We start from the raw sequence: 24021 nt of genomic DNA on the forward strand, positions 1-24021 counted from the left end.
GGTAGCTAAACAAATAAATGTGAATTTCATACAGAATTTTCTATTGATTTCTCCTTTGCAGCTGCTGAAACAATGCTTTATGCCAGGGTTGCCCAATCCTGTTGCTGGAGCTGTACCTTCCTGCAAATTTCAGCTCCAACCTTAATCGAATACACCTGAACCAGCTAATTAAGATCTTCAGAAGATAATTACAGGCAGGTGTGTTGGAGCAGGATTGAAACTGAACTTTGCAGCAAGGAAGCTCTTCATTAATAGAATTTGGCACCCTTCTTTAAGGATTTGAAAGCCCAATGAAGTTCCTTGAAACATAGGCTGCATCTGAAAACCGGAAAATGCTGTTTTCGGAGGACACATTTCAAGGTTTGAAGGCATCAAGACACATTCCAAATCCAATGTTAGCGTCACTTTCTGTCTCCCGAGATACCTTCACTAAATCTTGAAGTGTGTATAAATATACGTTTTTGACCAACATTTTCCATTTCTGATGTCATTTCTTGTGAGAAATGAATACTGTAGTACTGCCTCAGAAGTCTGTCCGAAATCCGGCAGGCATCCGAAAGGTAGCGAGACAACAAGTCAACTGCCTAGGTTTTCGGATGCAGCAGTGATTTCCACTGAAACAGGAAGACAGGCGGGTCATGTCAATCAGCTCCTCTCCTTTTTTAAAATAGCCAATAGCGTTTAGCTTATATCACAGCTTGGCCAGAGTTGTGAGGCTTGTCATAGCCACAGTTTCCCTAATGGAAAGCATACACTGTCTGAATCGTTTCCTATCCCTTTATCATGCACTATGTCTCATTCCCCACGTAGAAAACACTATGTGTGAACAATTGACTGTTTACAGCCACAACTTCAGTATCTATGTAGGGAGCGAGACGCTTTAACGTAGCTCGAACTTCTGACTGATGGCAGAAGGTCTGAACCCCAATGGAGCTTTAATTGGCCAAGGACCACCAAAGAGAATGTCTGACACACATGAAAAGCAGCCAACCACAGTTTGTTTTGTTTAGTGCTATGTTCAGGGGCATGAAAATGTAAAATCGATGTCCCCACAGTAACAGAACGGCATGCCATTCATTCAAGAAAGTTGTGCTGCTGTGGACTTCACATACTTTTGCAAATCCAGCATTTAGTTGATCCTGATAAGCACTAATTATCACAGTTGTAAACACGACGGCTTTCTTCTAGCTTTATTTCCAAGTTGACCATTAAAGGTGGGGTAAGTGTTATTTCAAAACCGTTTTAGAAAAAGGACTCGGGCCGAGTGGAATAACAAACTTGGCTACAATCAGCAGGTAAGGGGCGTGTCTACGGTGAGAAGAGAGGTTCAGTGCACGTCATTATTCAAAACACACGAGTCACACAGAACGGACATTAGCCTTGAATATGCTTGTGTATCATGTTTGCTTGTTTGTCCATTTGCGATCGTATTGTGGATCACTTCAGCGATGATAAAGACCCGTTCATTTCCACACCGTATGGAGCATCTAAATCCCCTCAGTGTTTCAAGGTTTCAAGCGTCAGCTCACAAAATGTGTTCGACAGTTAAGATACTATACTCCTAATATACCGGTATGTTTGTTTCATTTTTACATCTATATTACCCATCCGGTCATAATTGTAATATATGTCGTTAGCTGGACTATCGAGCTTGTATAGCCTACTAACTTTATCGAGTTTTTCATGAGAACGGTTTGTGTTTTTGTGATGGAATGGGTGACTTCGACCTGGATTAGTAACACAGATTCTGCCATAGTCGTTGCCAGGGTTACGTATGTGTGGGGCGGAGCTATCAATATAGGGCCGAGACCCTTTTTGGGGGTATGGGCGTGTTTGTTTTGGTGATTTGAAATAACAACAACGGTTACCAGATAGCACTTACCCCACCTTTAATGAATGCAACAAATCTTGGAGAATTCAACCAATCAGATGACGACTTTGAAATTCTTGAAGGCTTTGTTTCCGTTTGATGGAATTGTAAATAAATCTATTAAAATACTAATATTCTGGTCTATAACTTCTCCCTGAACCTCCTGCGGCCCTGCATCTATGAAATTACCTTTGTCTCAATAAAACTGAAGGAAACTTTATAAAACTGAATGAAACTTTTTCAGAAACTATCAAAAATATGCCATTACAAAAGAAGAAAAACAAAAGAAAAAATGAACTCAGTCGCGGTGAATTCAGTTGTAACAGGATATTCAGTTTGCTTCATTCTTTGTTAATGTTTTTCAACGATTCGTTTTCGCAAATCGTGGAACAGTTCTTCAAACAGCCAGAACTGTTACACACTGTACATGGACAACTTTTATTGATATTATTGGTTACTTCAATAACTCAAACTTATTGCTGCCTTGAAGAACAAGCGGGTGAAGATGATGATGATGATGAAGATGAAGCCGCCTCCGCTCCATGTCTCTCTTGAGAGCTCATCTTTACAAACTAGCCTAATACAAAGCACCGCGAGATCATTCCAATATGCGCAGGTCAGATAGGACCTGTCCATCAAAAGCTCTTTATCCAATCAGAGTAGATCACTGTTAAGCCCGCCCCCAAGAGAGGTTTGTGTCAAAACAGCAAACGAAAAACTGGGAAACGTAAATTAAATCTTTGTCAATGCATTCATAATACACGATTTGCGAAAACAAATCTTTGAAAAACATTAACAAAGAATAAAGCATACTGAATATCCTCTTACATTTGTGTGACTAAGTTTTTCTTCTTTTTTAATGGCATATTCTTGATAGTTTCTGAAAAAGTTTCATTCAGTTTTATTTAGAAAAAGGTAATTCCATATGTATCTTGCTCCTCTCATTGGCTGCAGGTCAATCGGCGATGTTATTTTCAGTCAGAACTCATTTCACACAGTAGGATTTTGAATCACAGACATGTTCAGATATTTAGCGTGGCAAATATCTTCCAGGCGTCGGCGACGCGTCGGCGATTCTCTCCAATCGCGTCTTTGATCATTGTCACTCGAGCACCGAGCAAATCGGTGCAAATAAGTGCAAACTCGAGCAAATCGGTGCAAAGTCCTGTGATTTCGGGCATTTGTCTGCGATTTCGCAAAACCTGTAGGCGAGTCAAAATCAGGGCTATGAGTGTGAGTATGAGTGTGTAGTATGAATGTACTGCCTTCACTATGTTAACATAATCATGTGACCTACCAGCACCAGTTACGTCGCTTCATTGATAAATCCTCTTGGACTGGCCTCATGGGAAATGGCCTCATGGGATAATAAAGTGTCCATGGGATACACACTTCACTAGTACTGTGAATTCGGATACTTTATCGCATACTATATAGTAGGGAAGTATGCGATTTCGGATGAAGCATAAGGTTTGGATGACTAGCACACAGTTATCACTTGCTAATAAATCTGCACCACTTTTTTTGTTGCAAAATTGATTATAGAATTGTCTTATGAAAACATGATCAAGAGATGTAGCATCCCAAAACGAGGAAGTACAGTTTGTTCTTGCCACCAAAATTGTGTATTCCCAGCCAATATGCAAACTGACGGTGGTTTAGAGACAACAGAGCGGCCCAGTGAGGCCTGATATAAAATGCTTGTGGTCATGTAGATGAAGAAAGACAACACTGTTTCCTGAACGCCTGCTGCCACATGACACACCCATCACAAGAGGAAAACCTGTCAGACTTGTAAAGCTCATTCTACTCCAAGGGAAGATGATACGTCCGAAGACATTACAGTTACAAAAAAGACAGTGTCTGTGGTCATCTGACGAAACACAAAGACACTTTCTGCAAGAGCCTCCTCAAGAGCCTTTCAAGTCCAAACCCTCAGTGGTCTGGATGGGGGGATGATTATAATGTGGAGAATGAATCAATTTGTGTTTTGCTGGAGTGTGGTAATTTCTGAGAGGATACGCTCTTAAAAACGGTCTTTTTCATTTCATGATAAATTCATTCATTCTACTCAAACAGGCCGGTGCCGACTGCATACCGTGAACACTTCTGAGACGCTCCTGTCGTTCATTTTTTCTTAAAATTTTTATTTCAGAGGGTGAAATATTATAAGCTGCTGATCAACGGTTTGAGAAGCCTGGGTGAAAGAATGAGGGTAAAACTCTAGCTGACAGGAAGCACAATGACACGAAGGCAGCTTACATAACAGATCATCATCAACACATCAGCGTGAAGATCCAGGGGAAATGCATCACCGCCCCTTTTTTACTCAGTCTGTTGACTATCTGATGTGGGCGACACACTGGGTGACAAGCTGCCTCCACACGCCCTCATGCGTCGGAAACACAGGAGATGGATCAGAGCTGCTTTAAAGTTAGAAACGTTAATGAAACTTTCAAACACATTCAATGGATGGATGCTCCAAAAAATATTTAAATTGGAGGCAGGGTTAGGTGACAATGAGCCAATCAAAAGCAAGCCTCTGAGAAGATAGAACAACAAAGAAACAATAAAAAGGGGAAAACATTTGATTGCAGCAGAAATAGCAAGCGGTTGAAGTTCACAGGAAACCGTGGAGCTAAAGAAAGACGGGCCGCACAGTTCTGGCTGGTTTATAAACCTCCACTGACTTTCATCTGAGTTTGGGCTGAACCGCAACATGTGCGCACAACCACTAACAGAACTTTCCCACTGTTCTCAAAGCTCGTCTGTTCCTGTTTTAGAATAGTTTGACCATGTCTCTGATTAGCACTGTGTAGCTATACAAAAATTGGTTTCTTGAACAACTAATGGCTACTGCCATGACCCCCCTATTTGTGTTTGTCAGATTACGGTTTCTGTTCACTGCACAAGCTACACACACCACTGGAGCCATTTGAAAGCTCACACAGGTCCAGTGGGTAAAACTAAAATTTAATGTAGAAATTAAACTTTTTCAACATTTTGTATTTTAAAGATAATTTTGTAAAATAAACTTTACAGATCATCGTTGGAAAAGGTTTAAACAATATGTTTCAAAGCTTATTTAATTAACCATAAACAATTATTGCATATGCACCTGTAGAAAAGACCTTTAAGGAACACTCCAGCGTTTTTAGAAATAGGGCTTATTCAACTTCTTTCCTACATTTAGATATGTGGGCAAATGCATTTTTGTTTCCGAGTTTGGCAGGGTCGCCGCTAGCTTAGCTTAGCATAATGACTGGAATCCTATGTTGCCAGCTAGCATGTCCTGAGTAAGTGTACTTACTACTAAGAAAAACTAAGAAAAAAGACCTAATAACTTCTTGTGGCCTGTGTATTCACGAGTACAAATAGTGATGCAGATTATGACTAGGCGATTTCCTAGGCAGCACTGCTAAATTGGGCGCAGAGATATCACGGCTCTCATCCTCACGTCCTCTGGCTGTTGAGCGATCGCAATGTGCTGTGTGATATCTCTGCGCCCAAGTAGCAGTGCTTCGCCTGTGCTTCCCCATAATATAGTCCCATGTCAATATCTGCCTAGGAAATCGCCTAGTCTTAATCTGCATCGCTATTTGTACTCGTCGTGAATACGCAGGCCACAAGAAGTAGTTAGGTGGGGTGTTTTTATGGATCACTTTTACTCAGGACATGCTTGCTGGCAACATAGGAGTCCATTCATTATGCTAAGCTAAGCTAGCGGCGATCCTCCCAAACTAAAACAAATGAATGCGCAGAGACAAAAATGCATTTGCCTACATATCTATATGTACGAAAGAGGTTGAATAAGCCCTATTTCTAAAAACGGTGGAGTGTTCCTTTAAAGGCTGTTCACACCAAGAACAATAACTATAAAGATAACGATATAGTTCTCAGTATTAAAAAAATAGCAATTCACACCACAGCTATAATGATAACGACAAAGAGAAATCATATTAATGGAATCACTTTCAGAAAAAAATGTTTTTGCAGCTGATGAACAATATAAAGTTTGACAGCCAATCAGAATCCATCCTGCTGTAACAAGCTTGAGCATTTAAAGCAGCAGACAAGCACACGTATTGACTTAACAGAAATAAATCATCCTCTGGTATGTTATCTGGTTCTTGGAGTGAACGGCCATAAGACACAAAGGTGGTCAGTTAAGGTCACCATAGTGTTTATGGATAGTGTTTAGTGTTAATTCACTATGTTTACTAGCCTAGAAATCTGGAAGCACCCAGCAGCAGCAAATCTTATTTGCAGCAAGAGTCGTTTAGCAACTCACCGTTGGATTGTGAGCTGGAGAAACCAAACTCTGGTCAGACTAATCACATTGTGTATGGAGTCGGTGGGCAGGCTTAACATAATGATGGCAGAGTTGAGGCGGTTCGTATGCTACTTGAAAACAAAAAAAAAAGCTGGCGAACGGCGGCCTTTTGAATCAGCTTTGGCCTTGACTCTGGAAGACTTGGAGTTAAGCTTTTCTGAGAAAAGAACAAAGAACGGTACTGAAGTCATTCTTAAAAAAAGAAAGATGTGTTCTGAGTTTTGCCATACGGGAAATAGTTAAATCTATCAACTAGCTCCACATCATCTTTGTTGCTCTGATTGGTTTTAGCTTAATCCTTTTGCATGCAGAGGGACTTTATCCCACCTCTTGGATTGAACCCTGCCAATGGTGAGTTCCCAAACCCAACATCTTGACGTGTGTCTGGTTTTTTAAGCTATATGTTTACCATAGTGAATTATTATTTCTGCTCCACTGCAACATCCTGTTATAAGAACATTATGTTCAGTGGCGGCTACTGGTCTGTCAGAGAGGGGAAGCTCATTTTTGGCCAATTGTCTTATTTATTTAAAAGTAAATTCTGCCCTACGTTCCTTTTCAAGAAAATGGTCTTTTACCCTGTGAATGAATGAACGATCTAAAAAAAATATTAAACTCTGTAAAACTGAAACAAGGAATGTGGTGTATAATTGTGTGAAATGTATGATGAAAATCAAGCAATTTCGCCAAGCAAATATCAAAGAAATAGGTTGCAGAAGTTTTTATTTCGACTGAACTTGAGAAATCCGCGATGGGACTGAGAGCGAATAGCTTCAGTGATTCCTTATAGTACAGAATCGCTGTCAGTCAAAAGGAGATTCAGACCCTCCAATCAACACGCAGAAGCTCGGAGTCCGGGCCAGCCCACTCCCCATTCACTCCCAGAGACGCTGAGCATCCGTGAGTGGGACATAATCGCAGCGTTTATCCAATGACCGTCTAGTTTCGAAGCGCTGAAAAAAACCGTTCAAAGCAGCCCCATTGAAGTCAATGGACGCTGGGCTTCAATAGGGAAATGCACTGTGACACTGCAGGAATGTATGAGAAGGAAATCGTGTCAGCCGACCTGCTATATGTAACTGATTCTGAACGAACTCGTCTTTGAGATGAACGTTTTCTAACGCATTTTTAGTCAATACAATGTTAATATAATAGTACATATTTGACCATTAATTTTGTGACATTATAAGGGAAGCCGAGCTTCCCTTGCAGTCTTAAAGAAATCGCCACTGATTATGTTATATATGTTATACTATAAACATGACATAATCAGTAATGAATTTGCTTAAAAAACAGCATTAAAGCCACATTATGTCATTTTTTTGCCGCTAGGTTTTTTGCCGAGGTCGGCTATTCAAAACAAAGGTGTAGCTTGATGACACAGAGATTGAGCGTGGAATCTTGGGAGTCAAAGTCGGTGGAAAAGAATAGGGACAGGATGCAGGCTGAAATCATGTTAATGGATAAGATTATTAATGTTACTGTAGTATGAAACAGAGCAGGGCAGAGTGTTATGGGAGCATAATGTGGCCACTGGATCGATTGCTAATGAGAGATGAGCGTGACATACGGCTTGAGAGCAGTAGAGCTTTTATTATGCCACCGTCGCCGCTTTCGCTTCTTTCGGTCAAGCGTACATGGGCTTAAGGCTGATTTATACTACTGTGTCGGACCTACGCGTATCCTTTACGCCGCAAGTTACGCGTCAGTTCTCATTTATACTTCTGCATTGTTGTCTGCGTCAATGTGCAATTACACATGCAGACCGCTAGTAGGCAGTGTCCATGGGCATGTTGATGGTGTAACCCACAGTATATCAAGACAAAAGCTGAAGAAGAAGCTTGTTGTGCATATTGTCGGAGTAGCATCAGCAGTGATGGCGGTAAATTGATAGCAACTTTTTTTGCAGCTAGAAATGTTGTATCTTAGGGTGCATTCACACTAGCACTTTCTTATGCTTTCTTACGAGCTCGGGTGCGCACCCGCGAACCGCACCTGAGTCTGCTTAAAAAGGTGGTCTGGGGTTCGGTTCATGTGAACTCTGGTAAAGTTTGCTGCTGATGTGAACGCAGCCGTACTAAATCGCAGAAGTGAAGCGCTACAAATGACGTATGATTTGATAAAAATGTGTGTTTTGTGTGTTTCACTCATTTACCTGAGCGTGACTGACATACTGCAAGCAGAGAGCTGTAGATCTAATTTCTGCTCGTCTTCGGCGTTCTTTAGAGCATTTGCAGGACATTCGCAGCAGATAGACGGAAGTGCCATAACGTACTGAAGCTCTGGTAACAAAACCAATGGAACAGAAACAGAGCCTTCACGCTCACTGCCGTTGCTAAGCAACCGGGTAAACAGCTGCTGCTTTGATGATGGAAACAAACCCCGGTTCGGACTCAAATAATATAACATGAACACAGTCCAGAGGGGGCATGGGGAGGGGGGAGGGGGGAGCAATCGAACTCGGGGTCAGTCCAGGCAATCGAACCAATTGTGAAAGCACCCGTATACAAATTAAGCATCTCTAGTTGATTAAGTAGAGTTAAATAAGAGGCGATGGAATGCGTTTTTAAAATCACGCAGAGTGTTTGTGGCCACTGTTTTAAGTATTTGTGGCTCGTGCACAGACAAACGCTTCAATCGATTGCTGACTGATTGCACTGATTCACTAACATAAAGAATACCTGGACTACAAAATATCGTGTTATAAAGCAGATGAAACTATCATCCCATTTCTGGACATGCACACATACCCGACGCAGTTTTTTATTTATTTTTTATTTATTGAACTGAGGGAGGGGTTCTGGCAGACCAATCACAGCCCTTGCGGTCAGCGTAGAATTGACGCATTGTTACATTTTTGGAGAGGTCCACATCAGGGTACGTCGAAGGCTACGCGTGCAACACACAGCCTACGGCATAGCTATGGCGTACACTCGACGCTGAAGTATAAATCAGCCTTAACACAGCGCTGTTTTATCATATTAGATACATTTGAGTGTGTTGAAAGTTTTAATGTTACTGTGATGTACAGATGCATTAGTTTTGCAGCTGCTATGAGACAATTGTTGCACTCTGCAGTAAGCTTGATATTAGAATATTATATTAACCCTCTATGGTACGGTGTTGCCTCCAGGCAACATAGTCTATTTTGGATTCTTTTTAAACAAAGGAAACCCCAATTTATTGTTCAAACCTATCTCAGGGAAGAAGAACTCCAATACTAATCAATGAAAGTGCAAATAATGGGTCACATGACCCACAGGGGTTCATTTTGTGTCCTGTTTCAGCACATGGGCACAGGTCACATGGCTCCATATTTTCTCCACTGAAAAGTGCATTTTTCACTCATTTCCATCCAGTTAATCACTCACAAAACATATGAATCACCTTCACTGGTAAGTAAAGAAGTATTTTCAAGAACTTTACATTATATATCATCAAATGTTTTAAAGGCTATTATAAATATAAATGAGTTGTATTAGGGTAGCCTACAATGGGGCTAAAGCACACCCTAAGAAAAATGTGCTCATTTTTCAAAAATGCTCATACTTTTCAAAAAATCTCTAGCAACTTTTGCAGTATTTTCTGTTTATTTTGATTAATAAAAGAATTAATTATTGTTCAGTAAATATTAAAATGTTAATATAAAATTATTTTTAAAATACAGAAACAAATTTTTAAGTAAATAATCTGAAAACATTGAATGAATGAGATCCCATAATAATTTAATAAAGTTGTATCGTTGTAACAACTAAATATATTTGTATATGATTATTATCATATTTTTTAAATTATAAATATGATGTTGCCTCTAAGATGGACACCCAACTTAAGATATTTACCAGCTGAATCTTAACCATGTCATGTCAACACATGGAAGTCAGTCAGCTGTTTATTATCATATTAAATATGCCTTTTACCCCAAATACCATAATGTAACCGAACATTACATATTCTGTTATTAAAAAAACTGTTGCGTATGATTTACATAAATCATAAAAAAATACATTTGTCTCAACATATATTCAATAATTTTAGTGATTTCTCATTTGCTACTTAAATCTCCAAATATGGAAAAGAGATCAAATTATCTCAGAATCAACTTTTTGGAAGAATAATTAGAACAACATAAATTTAATTAGCACTAAAGCCTAACAATTGTATTTACAGTATGATTGTAAAAGGTTTGTTATTCATTCTCTATATTAAGATGATGCTCAGTCCCCTTATAGTGCCCCCCTTTTTTTTTGGTTTGGGCCACAGCCCCTCAAAAAGTCTGTGCACGGCCCTGCTAGGTTGGATACAAATATGGTATATTTGTAAGGAAAAGAGTTAGAATTCTCTAAATATATTTGCATTTTTGCACAATATTGTAATGCATGTATAAAAATAGTAATATAGATACTATAACTGCACATATTACGATCTGCACATTTTCTATAGCACTCAAAAAAGGTATAAAATACAAATGATGAGGTGTCATGTGATGAGGAAGGTGAGGTCATAGTGACAATCCGGCAGTTAGAGAGTGAGGGTGAGATCGAAGATGGAGATGAGGATGAAGGTGGATATGATCATTTGATATGAATACTTGATGTGATAACTTGATGTAATGATTTGGTAACAATTGCGTTCCACGATTAATTTGAAATGTTACTGTTTATTAAATATGACATTTATAATACATCATAACCTGGATAAATGTGTTTGTTCAGGTGTCTGGATAAAGAAATGAATGTTTTCAACAAATATATTTATTTTTTTCTACATAAAAATGTAAAATGTTTCAATTTGTCCATTGTGTTACAATGCACAATATAGCACACATCAAGTACAATTTTTATATAAAGTATTTTCAATAATTATTTTAAGGGTTACTTCGGCGATTAGCATATGGCTTTGTATCAGTAGAAACCCTGGAGTATATTCAAATGATTGTTCTTTCCCCCCCTCATATCCCCCTGAGACAAGAGATTTATGCATTTTATTTCTGGAAAAATTCCTCCTATGACGCAAATTGACAATATTTGCATCATAGGAGGAATGTTTGGCCAAAGGCTAAAGACTACAGCCAGCAGAGGGAGCTATTTCTGCATAATTTGAACCCACACATGGGGGATGGAGATTACACTCAGAGCTCAGCTCAGCTACAGGCACTCGTTTTAAATGAGCTATGGTGAGAAATGTAAGTCTTTTAACTTCTCAAATTAATTTCTATGAAAGTTACGCTTGCAAAGGCATGAACTGAAACGCGCCAGACTGAACTGACGTTGTGAATGTATGTTGCGAGTGTAGTCGCGATTACCTCAGCTCTCATCACAAGAGCTCATCAGCTCATTTATCTGACTCGTGCAGTTAGTGCTCAGTGCTGTGATACTTGCGCTGTGACTCACTCATTATATTGAACAGACACGTTCAGTTTTTAATTGTAGTGTCTTCTCCAACTCAGTCACAGTAATCCAGTAGCGGTGGCTTTGGGAATGGCCTGACAGGGCAGCAAAGCATTCTGGGAATTGTAGTCTTTCATCCCCATGAGAAAAAAATAAATTTTCTGTCTTTTCTCAGTCTAGAAGGCACCAAATTCAAAAATAAATTCACATTTCTAATAGATTGATGACCCAGTTTAAATACAGATTTATCTTCCCAGCGCTGAAGTACCCCTTTAAGGACACTTCAGTTCTGCATATATGTGTATTCATATGTGTTTATTTAGCGTGTACTGTACTTGACACAAAGTAAAGTGCTTGTCTAGTAAAAAACAAAAAAACAAAACAAAAAAAGAAACTGATACATTTTCTGCAGCACAGCTTCGTCAGACTGTATTTCGCTGCAGCTCCTACAACACTGTTGAAAGAGATGGCAATAAACCCACTTTGTCTTTGTAAGCTTGTGTATGCAAAAAAAAAAAAAAAAAAAAAATCCAAAACAACCAGCTTTAACTAATGGACAAAATCATTGTGGATTTAAAAACAAAATGAAACCAGAAAATGTGGTTAAATTAATAGTTACGCATAAATGCAGCACATAACAGAAAAAAAATATCTTTCTATATTCTACATTTTTTGTGTATTTTAGTTTTTTAAACAATAGCTAAGCTGACATCTTGGACAGGGTGCAGAACTAGAGAAGACATTATGACTGTTGTTTTTCTTGCTACTTTCAGTCGAACAAAGACATATTGTTTCTAAAAGAAATGTGGAGCTCTAATACGCAGACTCCATCACTATCATACACAGATGCTTTCACACTGACTAACCAAATTAAACTTCCACAAATGTCAGTTGTACCCTCCCCCTGTCCCTAGAGGGATTCTTCAGCCTGCATAACCTCATTCACATACTTATGACTCACACGCTATAACTTTAACATTTACACAGATTGTATTTATTCCACATTCTTAGGAAACAAAACAAATTATGAATAAATCAAATCTAGCCATGCAGCTACTAATTACATGACAATGTTTAAAATCTAATGAGTCATATTAGATTTTGATGCAAAAGCTTATGGGATCTTTTAAGATGGCGAATGCAAGGATAGTAAAAAATAAAAACAATATATAATGTGGAAAACAATGCGGCTATAATGCATCGCAGGAATTTAGGAGCTTATAGCTACGTGGCCATCCAAAGTGTATTTCCTGTTTTTCTCTTGAAATGAATTAGCAAATTGCAATAGAGCTACAAATGTCATAACGTGTAAGATGTTAACATGTGAGTAGACCCCCTGTTGTTGATCCTACTGAGATAAAGGCCATGTTTTTCTACCAAAGGGCTCTCAACTCATGTCTGGAGTGTTATATGGTAATACTAAAAAAATAACAAATACATAAAACATTTGCATACTGCTTTTTCTACACACAAACACACACGCACACGCACACAGACCAACACACAGTATATATACTTGCGTGTAAAAAACAAAGCTAGGTCAATGCATACTGAAGCACACAGTGCACAGAAGTCGGCAACTTTCTGTAAAGTCAATGGCTACAAACCTCCAAATTCAGATTAGCTCAAGAACAGTATAAAGAGATCTTCATGGAATGGTTTTCCATGGCCGAGCAGCTGCATTCAAACCTTACATTACAAGTGCAATGGCAAAACGTTGGATGCAATGGTGTAAAGCACGCTGCCACTGGACTCTAGAGCAGTTGAAACGTGTTCTTTGGAGTAACAAATCATGCTTCTCTGTCTGGCAATCCAAAGGACGAATTTGGGTTGGGTGGTTGCCAGGAGAACGGAACTTGCCTGACTGCACTGTGCCAATAGTAAAGTTTGGTGGAGTGGGGATTATGGAATGGGGTTGTTTTTTCAGGGGTTGGGCTTGGCCTTAGTTCCAGTGAAAGGAATTCTTAAGGCTTCAGCATACCAAGACATTTTGGACAATTTCATGCTCCCCACTTTGTGGGAACAGTTTGGTAATGCCCTTTTCTGTTCCTTATGACTGTAGTGGACAAGTGGACAAAGCAAGGCCCATAAAGACATGGATGAACAAGTTTGGTGTGGAGGAACATGACTGGCCTGCAGGGTCCTGACTTCAACCCAATAGAATTGGGATAAATTAGAGCGGAGACTGAGCCAGACCTCCTCATCCAACATCAATGCTCTCACAAATGCACTTCTAGAAGATTGTTTAATAATTCCCATAAACACACTCCTAAACCTTGTGGAAAACTTTCCTAGTAGAGTTGAAGCTGTTATAGCTACAAAAGGGTGGGCCAATTCCATATTTCTATCTAGTGTTCAAAAGTGGTCAGTAAGAGTGTTTTTCTTCAAGAAATTAAGCCTTTCATTAAGCAAGGATGGATTAAAGAATTCAAGTGGCAGTAAAGCATTATTTAATGTTATAAAATATTTATATTTCAAGTAAATGCTGTTCTTTTGAACTTTCTATTTATCAAAGCAAGAAATCTCTATCATGCCTGTCACAAAAAATATTAAACTCCTTTCAACAATGTTGTAAATTCCTAAAATTGCCCATTCTTAATAATGCTTCCAAGACTATATAACCTGGGTGATGTATTTATGAGCTAAATTTTCAGGAGCAACAATATATCACAGCACACCATGGAGCCCTCCTTATTGCTCATCCTTGTATAAACTCATATTAAGTTCCGAGTACAATGAGATTTCAGGAAATGCTTTGCCTCCATCGACCATACAGATGAAAAGGGGACCTTAATTAAAAGTGCGTAATAGCACTACTGCATTTGCTTTAAAAGTAATTTACAGAATAGCAATAAAACAAATAATCCAGTCAATAAAGCAGCAGGAACACAACTAATGATTATCAAATTAAATAATTAGCTATATACAGCTTGTCTGTCAGTAGTGCCACATTCATTAGTGATTGCTGAGGGATTGAATTGATCTGAAGACTTGCTAGGCTTCCGTTTAATTTAGATGTGCACCCTTAATACATTTACGAAAAAGAAATTACAGCCAAAGACAAACGCAGGGTCAGTAAAAGACTGTATCGTTTAGAGCCCAGTAAAACGGTCTGCATGAGCAGCTCCACATGTGGTCTTGAACTAAGTGTCTATCGTTAGCTGTCAGAAAGAATAGGATCACAAGCGGCTTTAAATGGCTCGCAACAAGTCGTGCTAGGGGCTATCTCGGTGCTGGCTGTTAGAGAGCAGATGATTGCAGAAGGCAGTGATTTGTTTTATGGGGATGGAAAAGCTTGCTTGAATTCATGGCCTGTACAGCCCTGTGGAAAGCAATGGGAAATAACATGTAATTCAAGTTGTAAAATAAGTAATAACTAGTCCACTTAACCATGTGTTACATTCCTCTCACACACAAATCCAGGTGATCTCAGAGCCTGTAAAAACAAGTTGGCAGTATGTGCCTCACACCATGTGTACAGACATGACAGCCTTTGTGTTGGCTGCATCTGAAAGATGAAAAATGCTGCCTCAGCAGCCAGGAAATGGACCGCAACAAGGTTCAAAACATTTAAATTTATTTAAATTATTTGCTAACATTATGATGTTTTATATATATATCATAATGTTAGTTTTTTTTTCTTCTCCTCATTAATGTACACACAGCACCCCATATTGACAGAAAACACAGAATTGTTGAAATTTTGGCAGATTTATAAAAAAAAAATAATAATAATAAAATATCACATGGTCCTAAGTATTCAGACCCTTTGCTGTGACACTCATATATATAACTCAGGTTTTAAACATTCATTTGAGTCCAGCTGTGTTTGATTATACTGATTGGACTTGATTAGGAAAGTCACACACCTGTCTGTCTAAGACCTTACAGCTCACAGAGCATGTCAGAGCAGATGAGAATCATGAGGTCAAAGGAACTCCCTGAAGAGCTCCGAGACAGAACTATGGCAAGGCACAGATCTGGCCAAGGTTACAAAAACATTTCTGCTGCACTTAAGGTTTCTAAGAGCACAGTGGCAGAGACGTTCGGGATGACCAGAACCCTTCCTAGAGCTGACCGTTCGGGCAAACTGAACTATCGGGGGTGAAGAGCCTTGGTGAGAGAGGTAAGGAAGAACCCAAATATCACTGTGGTTGAGCTCCAGAGATAGGGAGATGGGAGAAAGTTGTAGAAAGTCAACCATCACTGCAGCCCTCCACCAATTGGGGCTTTATGGCAGATTGGTCTGACGGAAGCCTCTCCTCAGTGCAAGACACATGAAAGTTTGCTAAAAAAAAACACCGGAAGGACTCAAAGATGGTGAGAAATAAGATTCTGTGGTCTGATGAGACCAATATATAAATTCTGGCCTTAATTCTAAGCGATATGTGTGGAGAAAAATATCACCTATCCAATACAGTCCCAACAGTGATGCATGGTGGTGGCAGCATCATGCTGTGGGGGTGTTTTTCAGGACGACTGGTTGCAATCGAGGGAAAGATGAATGCGGCCAAGTACAGGGATATCCTGGAAAAAAACCTTCTCCAAAGTGCTCAAGACCTCAGACTGGGCCGAAGGTTCACCTTCCAACAAGACAATGACCCTAAGCACACAGCTAAAATAACAAAGCAGTGACTTTACAACATCTCTGTGACTGTTCTTGAAAGGCCCAGCCAGAGCCCAGACTTGAACCCAATTGAGCATCTCTGGAGAGACCTGAAAATGGCTGTCCACCAACGTTTACCATCCAACCTGACAGAACTGGAGAGGATCTGCAAGGAGGAATGGCAGAGGATCCTCAAATCCAGGTGTGAAAAACTTGTTGCATCTTTCCCAAAAAGACTCATGGCTGTATTAGATCAAAAGGTGCTTCTACTAAATACTGAGCAAAGGGTCTGAATACTTAGGACCATGGGATATATTTAAAGTTTTTCTTTTTTTAATAAATCTGCAAAAATGTCAACAATTCTATGATTTTATGTCCGTATGGGGTGATGTGTGTACATTAATGAAAAAATAAATAAATAAATAAATAAATAAATGATTTTAGCAAATGGCTGCAATATAACAGAGTGAAAAATTAAATTGGGGTCTGAATACTTTCCGTACCCACTGTATAGGTACAAATTGTGCTACACATTGTAAACATTGTGCTATGCTATTGTGCAACAGAAAGTGTAATTCTAAAAGTGTACTGTGAAAATGTATTTGGTCTTTCTCTTCATATAAAGTTATCAGAACAAAATACTGCTTACCAGCTTTGAAATTAATTTCAATGGCAAATCTTATATTTTGTTATGCAAAATATTCCAATGCTTTTTGTTCCTTGAACCGTTTCTAATCCCTGAACTGGAAACATCACAAGCTGGCTTTATATGTAATGATCAGGTTATATAACAAATAGCAATCCAATGACACACATAATATCTGTGTGTGTGTGTGTGTGTGTGTGTGTGTGTGTGTGTGTGTGTGTGTGTGTGTGTGTGTGTGTGTGTGTGTGTGTGTGTGTGTGTGTGTGTGTGTGTGTGTAATCATTTGCTTCAAACAGAGGGTCCACAACAACAGCTGAAATTATTATGATTTTACGATTGCATAATCAGCATTTACATCAAACGTGTGGCCAAAAGTGTGGCTAGTCTTTTTAAAATGTGATTTAGACGTGCTTTGTTTAGTCAGAATAAGTTTATAAATCACTAACCAATTATAAGCAAATTATAAACAAAGCACCACTTTTTCAATCTTAAAATTAGAAACTATCGTTTGTCTAGACTAGGTTAATTGGCCATGACTGCTTTTAGTTGGCTATTTACAGCATTAAAAATGCATCATGGTTATTTACGATTAAACTCTCTTTAAACATATTAGTGAATCTTATCTTCTTAAGGCCAAATCAATACAGAACTGATCTCATCCACCTCTGCTTTCATTGTAAGCCGCCAGACCTCACACAAGTCATTAGGAGGCATAATGCGGTCTTCAACATGCTGTGAATGGAAATAGCCAGTGAGGGAATTGCTGCTGGTGAGGCATGAGAGATGAATTCTCACGCGTGGACCATTTAAAATGACAGATCATTAACAGAGCAAACCAGAGCGGCTTCAAAGTAATTCGGCAGGCAGACCCCTGGCCTATGGATGACCTCGACACACAAATCAGCATCCCTCTCAGGCATGAATCAGCTCGATGCAGTCTGGGTGAGTTAGATGGTAATTCTGGATTTATTGGCTAAGTGGGGTGTTTCAACTTACTTGAGTATGTAATTCAGTCAAGACAGCAGGGCCTGATATGAATCAAAACTGGTATACGAGGTTCAGTCTAATCATTCCATACCCTCCTCCTATATTAAAGAAAAAATCAGACATAAACTTAGGATAAGGTTAACACAAATTTACTTGTGCAGAGCAAACAAATATCAGAGCAAACAAATATCAAAATATGGTGTCAGTATGATTTTTTGGTAACATTTTACAATAAGGCCTTGCTTGTGAACATTAGATTATGAATTACGAGAAAGTAACAGAGAACCCACTCTGATCTTTTACAAGTTAATGCATTTTAGATGACATGAACTAACTATGAACAATTCATACGTACAGCTTTTATTAACCGTTGTCACTGTTATTTAAAGGGGCGATGAATTGAGGAATCAACTTTTCCTTGAGCTTTTGATATGTAAAAGGTCATGGTAATATGAGAATATCCTCTTAGTTTCAGAGCTGAAAACTTCCTTTTTAGTCAAAGAAAAGCCTTTATAGACACCAGGCTCAACAAACGGTCCTGTGCTTCATACTGATGTCAGTGCGCGACGAAACACCGCCTCTAGAGAATCTACAGCGCCTGTAATTCAGTAGCCCGCCCACCGACTCATGGAGGGCTTGAGCTAGCTGGTCAAAAACAATTTCATGCCGAGGAAGATTGAAATATTGCGCTATTCCTGGTTGTGGAAGAACACAGTCGCTGCATAAGCTTCCTTCTGATCCTAATATTAGGTATGATTGGTTGAACTAGTGTTGTCAAAAGTACTGACCGCGATACCAAATCAGTACTGAAATGTTAAAAATGTGACGCGTCGAGCGTTGTTGAGCTGTAATCGTAAACACCTCTGACTGGTCATTGTGCTCACGCGTTTCATCGGATGTGACTGTGATTGGCTACAATGATCAACTCACGTCAGCGGTTTGAAACAACACGGAAGTGTTTGAAAAGTGCTTTAAAAGAGCGTGAGCGGGAGCGCTTGAAAGCACAAGCAGGCGTTGACCAGCGGACCGGTAGGCTGATAGACACCTACATTCAAATGCTCTGTGTGTATCTGTGTAAGCGCTCCGTGAAAAGCGTCATTGATGTATTTTTACATGTTTGTGAAGCGCTGATCAAAGTAGCCAATCATAGACCTATTTGATGAGCGCGTGAGCACAATGGCCAGTCAGAGGTGTTTACGATTCCACTCAACAGCGCTCAAAGCGTCATATTTTTAACATTTCAGTACCGAATTGGTATCGCGGTCGGTACTTTTGACAACACTAGGTTAAACTTTATTTTTAATGAAGTTCTAGCTCACATGGGGAAGATATTCACTTCAGTTCACTGCGGGATCGTTTGTAAACAAATCTCGGGTCGATGCTGGATTTGGATCCAACAGGAATGGTGCAACATACTTATGTGAGTAAAACGTGTTTTTATATGTAATAGAACTGCATTGTTGTAGATCGTTTTGCTTATGTGTACGTATCTAACAGAGCATACATTTAGCACGCTGGACTCAGACACGTATGGGCCATCGCTCGCAAAGCCGTGCAGGCCGAATAAACTCTTAGTATACCTTTCTTGTTCTGCTATTCTCTCTCTCTCTCTCTCTCTCTCTCTCTCTCTCTCTGACATCTGAAGGTATGTATGTGCGCGTGATTCGCGCTTATAATATTGTCCGATCTTGCGGGCTATGTGTAATATAAAAATAATAGTCCAATCAATTGAGCGTCGATGAGAAATAAATCATTGTGTTTGTTTGATAAAGACGTTTTCCGAGCCCTGTGGTCGAAAAAATCATTCTGGTTGCCGCTTCTCCCTCACTCTCTCCCCTCCATCATGTGAACTGAACTGAACTGACAGGTTAGCTTAAGCTCATTAAATATGCAAATATTATCCAATCCTAGCCATGGGATTTACTTCCAGGTCTCCAGTGCTGCACGCCCATCAAAACCTAGCATTTTGGAGAGAGCCTCAAAACCAGTGTAGAAAATAGTTATTACTTAGGTAGTTAATAGCTATTACTTATAAGTTATGATGTTTTTGAATGTAAAAACCACACGAACATCATTAGTTGACCTCAGACAACAGTACAAAAAAAAAAAAAATCCAGTTCATGACACCTTTAATACAAATACAATTGTTCATTGTTTGTGTTAGTTCACAGTGTATTCTATTATGGAAGCTTGTTTCTGCAACATAATAAAAAAAAAAAATTTAAAAGGTAATTGTGACTTACCTATCCGAGATAACAACAGACAATTCTGACTTTATAACTTGCAATAGCGAGTTTATATCTTGTAATTCTGAGAGAAAAAAAATTAATTGTATTTTAAATTGTTTTATTCTGTGGTGGAAACAAGTTTTTAAAGTTAACACTATAAACTGTTGATTTTAAAAATGTATTAGTAAATGTAGAAATTAACATTAAAGGAATAGTTCACCCTAAAATAAAAATGTGATGTTGATCTCCTTACTCCCAGGGCATCCAAGATGTAGGTGTGTTTGTTTCTTGAGTAGAACACAAAGTAAGATGTTTAACTCCAACCGTTGCTCATATAATGCATGTCAATGGGATGCAATTCTAATTAGACCCCATTGATATGCATTATACAGCAATGGTTGGAGTTATAAATCTTCATTTGTCTTCTACTGAAGAAACAAGCACACATATCTTGGATGCCCTGTTGGTAAGCAGACAAACATCAAATTTGCATGTATTGGTGAACTTTCCCTTTAAGATAACCTAAAATCTAAATTTTGTAAAAGGGCTTGTTCATAGTTCATATTAAACTAATGTAAACTAATTTTAACCAATCAAACAATGTAAAGGCAGATGTTACATTTATTGTTTTGTTTTTGAAAGCAGTCTCTTCTGCTCACCAAGGCTGCATTTATTTGATCAAAATACAGTAATATCACGTAACAGCTGCAAAAATCACAATTATTAATAGAGATCACAATTCTCCAAAAAAAGATATTACAATTCCAATAAAAATACACACCTCTATTTTAACAGTAACAGTAGGTAGTTGTTTGTGGCAAATTGTATGCAGTTAGCATTACCACACAGGCAAAGTTATCAAAAAAAAAAAAAAAAAAAGACTAAATTGTCCATAAGGTGAAAGCAGATTAACAAGGGTTAAATGTCATTTGCTGACTTCCACTGATGTAACAATGTAATACAATCTTACATTACACAGGTGATTTAAGCATATTGTGGTTGTTGGTCTGGTTTCACACTCACTTAATTCTATCAAAACCTGATGCATATTACATCATCACAAACATGAATGCCCCATTATAGAAAACAGTAGGTAGTTTTTAAATAGTAGTTTTTTTTTTTTAAATAATTATTATTAGTTTGGTGCTTTTAGGTGGAGCAGAGTGACGCAGACATTCGGCTGCTGTACATGCGTCGCGGGAATGTGGATTTCTGCTGCTTGTAAATGAACTCTTTTGAGGAGACCACTTTCACATTACCAACTGGTTATGCGGACTGTGCGATGTTTTGAACTAAACTGTCAGTGTGAAAATACCCTAACTCTATTTCAATTGCCACCGATGACATCCGTGTTTATATCCGAACTATAGGCTTTATCCTAGCACTTCTGTGATCATTTGATTGGATTATTGTAACAGAAATAATGATACTGTGTTGTTGAAAAGACTGAAGCTGTTTGGTACCTATACATGGCAACTGCTCTCTCTGGCTCAGCACAAAAGCAGATTTGAATCGCTGTGATCGTAGGCCCGACTTGTCAAGGCTTTAATAGACATAGCCAGATGATTGTCTTTAGGAATGTGTTTGAATCGAGAAGTGTTATGTATGTCAATGCATTCTTTGTTTTAACAGTAATACAGTTTAAGCCAAATGGGTTACTAAAATCTTACTCCGGTTACTAAAATGGGTCCTATGTATCCCAAGGTACGAACTGATCCAGCAGGACAAAAACAAACAAGTAAAGATAGTAAGAATTAGCAAAACCCGCAGTGATCAAGCTTTTTCTTTTGATTGCAGAAGCAAATATTTATGTTTATCTACTTATGGGCAGTAAATCACAAAAGGAATAAATTAGGTTTCTGAATTCACCTTTCTTCTTTTGAAATCACCACAATCAATACTGAGCAATTGCTTTTAAAGGACCATTGCCATAGAAACAATGCTGGCAAGAAGCTTGTGTGTCCCTATTTCAGTAGTCAGGGCACTGATCAGGAAGTCGGCCATTTTAAGCGCGGTCTAAATCAAAAAATCATCCCATGCACTGAAACGTTCACTCCCTAAAAAGTCCCACAATGCACAGTGAAAACCAGTGAGCATCAGTGCTAGCTAACGGAAGTTTTGAAGCATGAAGCATAAATCACGTGAGACAACTCAAGTACACAAAATGCAATTGATGTGTTATATTTTATTTTATACAAACCATTATTTTATTATATTTCAGCATAAACATACATCGGTAGACATATAGCCTAACGAACATAATCTAGCTAACATTTATAATATATATATATATATATATATATATATATATATATATATATATATATATATATATATATATATATATACTTACGTATAATAAATTTTTTAATTTACTATATTTTATGTATAATTTATTCACTGTAAAATGTTTTTTTGAAAAAAGTTACCTGGTTGCCTTAATTTTGAGTTCATTGAAATTAAAAATTTAAGGTAATATAATTTACTTTTTTTGAGATTCGACAACATTTATTAAAATATTATTAAAAGATTCTGTAAGCATATTTGGTAATTGTGTGTTTTATTTTTGATGACGCAGTGAAACTAGTGCTATTTTCATGATTTATCAATTGTTTTATGTGATTCAGATACAATACTATTTTAAGTTTCTATTTATTAAACACATTTCCTTAAACTAAAAATTAAGGCAACCAGTTTACTTACTTTTTTAAGTTAAACCAACAAATTATTTTTACAGTGTTTAAATGTTACATGTATGTAACAAGTAGTAATGAATTTATCATAATGTACTTAAAAATAAAATAAAAAAATGTCAGAAAGATATCCACTCTGAGGACATTGAGGACATTGTCATGTCACCGGAAATATAGTCATCAGTGTCCCAGTGCACTGTAAAAAAAGAAAAAGAAAAAATATATTTACCTGGTTGCCTTAAAGTTTTAAGTTCATTGAAATTAAAAATTTGATTTAATACAACAAACATTTTTGAGAATTGACAACCTTTATTCAAATATTATTAAAAGATTTTATAAGCATATTTGGTAATGTGTGTGTGTTTATTTGTGGTGACGCAGTGAAATATACCAAATTGTGCTATTTTCATGATTTATCACATTTTATGTGTGCTTCAGATACAATAATATTTTTAGTTTCTATTTATTTAAACCAATTTCCTTCATAGCATTAACCTACATTTTTATTTTCAATAAACTCAAAAATGTTAAGGCATGCAGGTTACTTACTTTTTTTAGTTAAACCAACAAAATATATATATTAGGGCTGTAACGATATGCGATATGAAATCGAAATCGCAATACGCAGGTCCACGAACCTGTATCGCGATGTGAGGAGGCAGAATCGCGACACACCCCTTCCCAGAATTATCCTTCCTGTCCAGGTCCAACTTTTAAGTCAGCAGTATGGCAACATTTCAGCTACCCGGTGGAGAACAAGGATGGCAATCGTGTAGTTGACAAGACCCACACAATTTGCCATAAGTGTTTCAAGAAGCTTCCCCAACCGGCTGGCAACGTGGTGTGAGCGTGGCGTTTCTGTTGCGTGTCATCCGCGGGGCGGCTGCGTGGCGTTTTCTCTTTCTTTGCACACCAGAAGCGTGTCTGACGCGGCGCTTCTGTTGGTATTGATGTACAGGAGGCCCTATACTTCATGTTAAATATATATTGCCTATTGGTACCGCAAAGAAAATGTCGGCAGTAGCCTATTGACCATACAGATATATGGTATTGACGGCAAAATAGGCTACAGAATACTGTACAGAATAAAACTGTTTTGTCCCCCCCATATCGAGGTTTGTATCGTACCGTGGGTCAAAAATCGTGATACGAACCGAATCGTGGGTTTGGTGTATCGTTACAGCCCTATATATATATATATATACTGATTTTGAATCAGTATATAGTGTACATGAATTCGGTCACTGGTCGTAAAGAATGCCGCAATG

The 24021-nt window shown here is 38.2% G+C and overlaps 1 protein-coding gene across 2 annotated transcripts in view; it reads right to left on the bottom strand.

The window, feature by feature from the left end:
• The window catches only part of mid2 (midline 2), a 216986-nt gene that overhangs the window by 122357 nt on the left and 70608 nt on the right, over positions 1–24021 (bottom strand). For both annotated transcript variants that reach the window (XM_067457769.1, XM_067457767.1), the window contains exon 2: positions 17842–17930. The gene's annotated coding sequence lies outside the window, so the exon portion shown is untranslated. The remainder of the gene's footprint in view (positions 1–17841; positions 17931–24021) is intronic.

The sequence above is a fragment of the Pseudorasbora parva genome, chromosome 11 (assembly GCF_024679245.1).
Source record: "Pseudorasbora parva isolate DD20220531a chromosome 11, ASM2467924v1, whole genome shotgun sequence".
Classification (NCBI taxonomy): domain Eukaryota; kingdom Metazoa; phylum Chordata; class Actinopteri; order Cypriniformes; family Gobionidae; genus Pseudorasbora; species Pseudorasbora parva.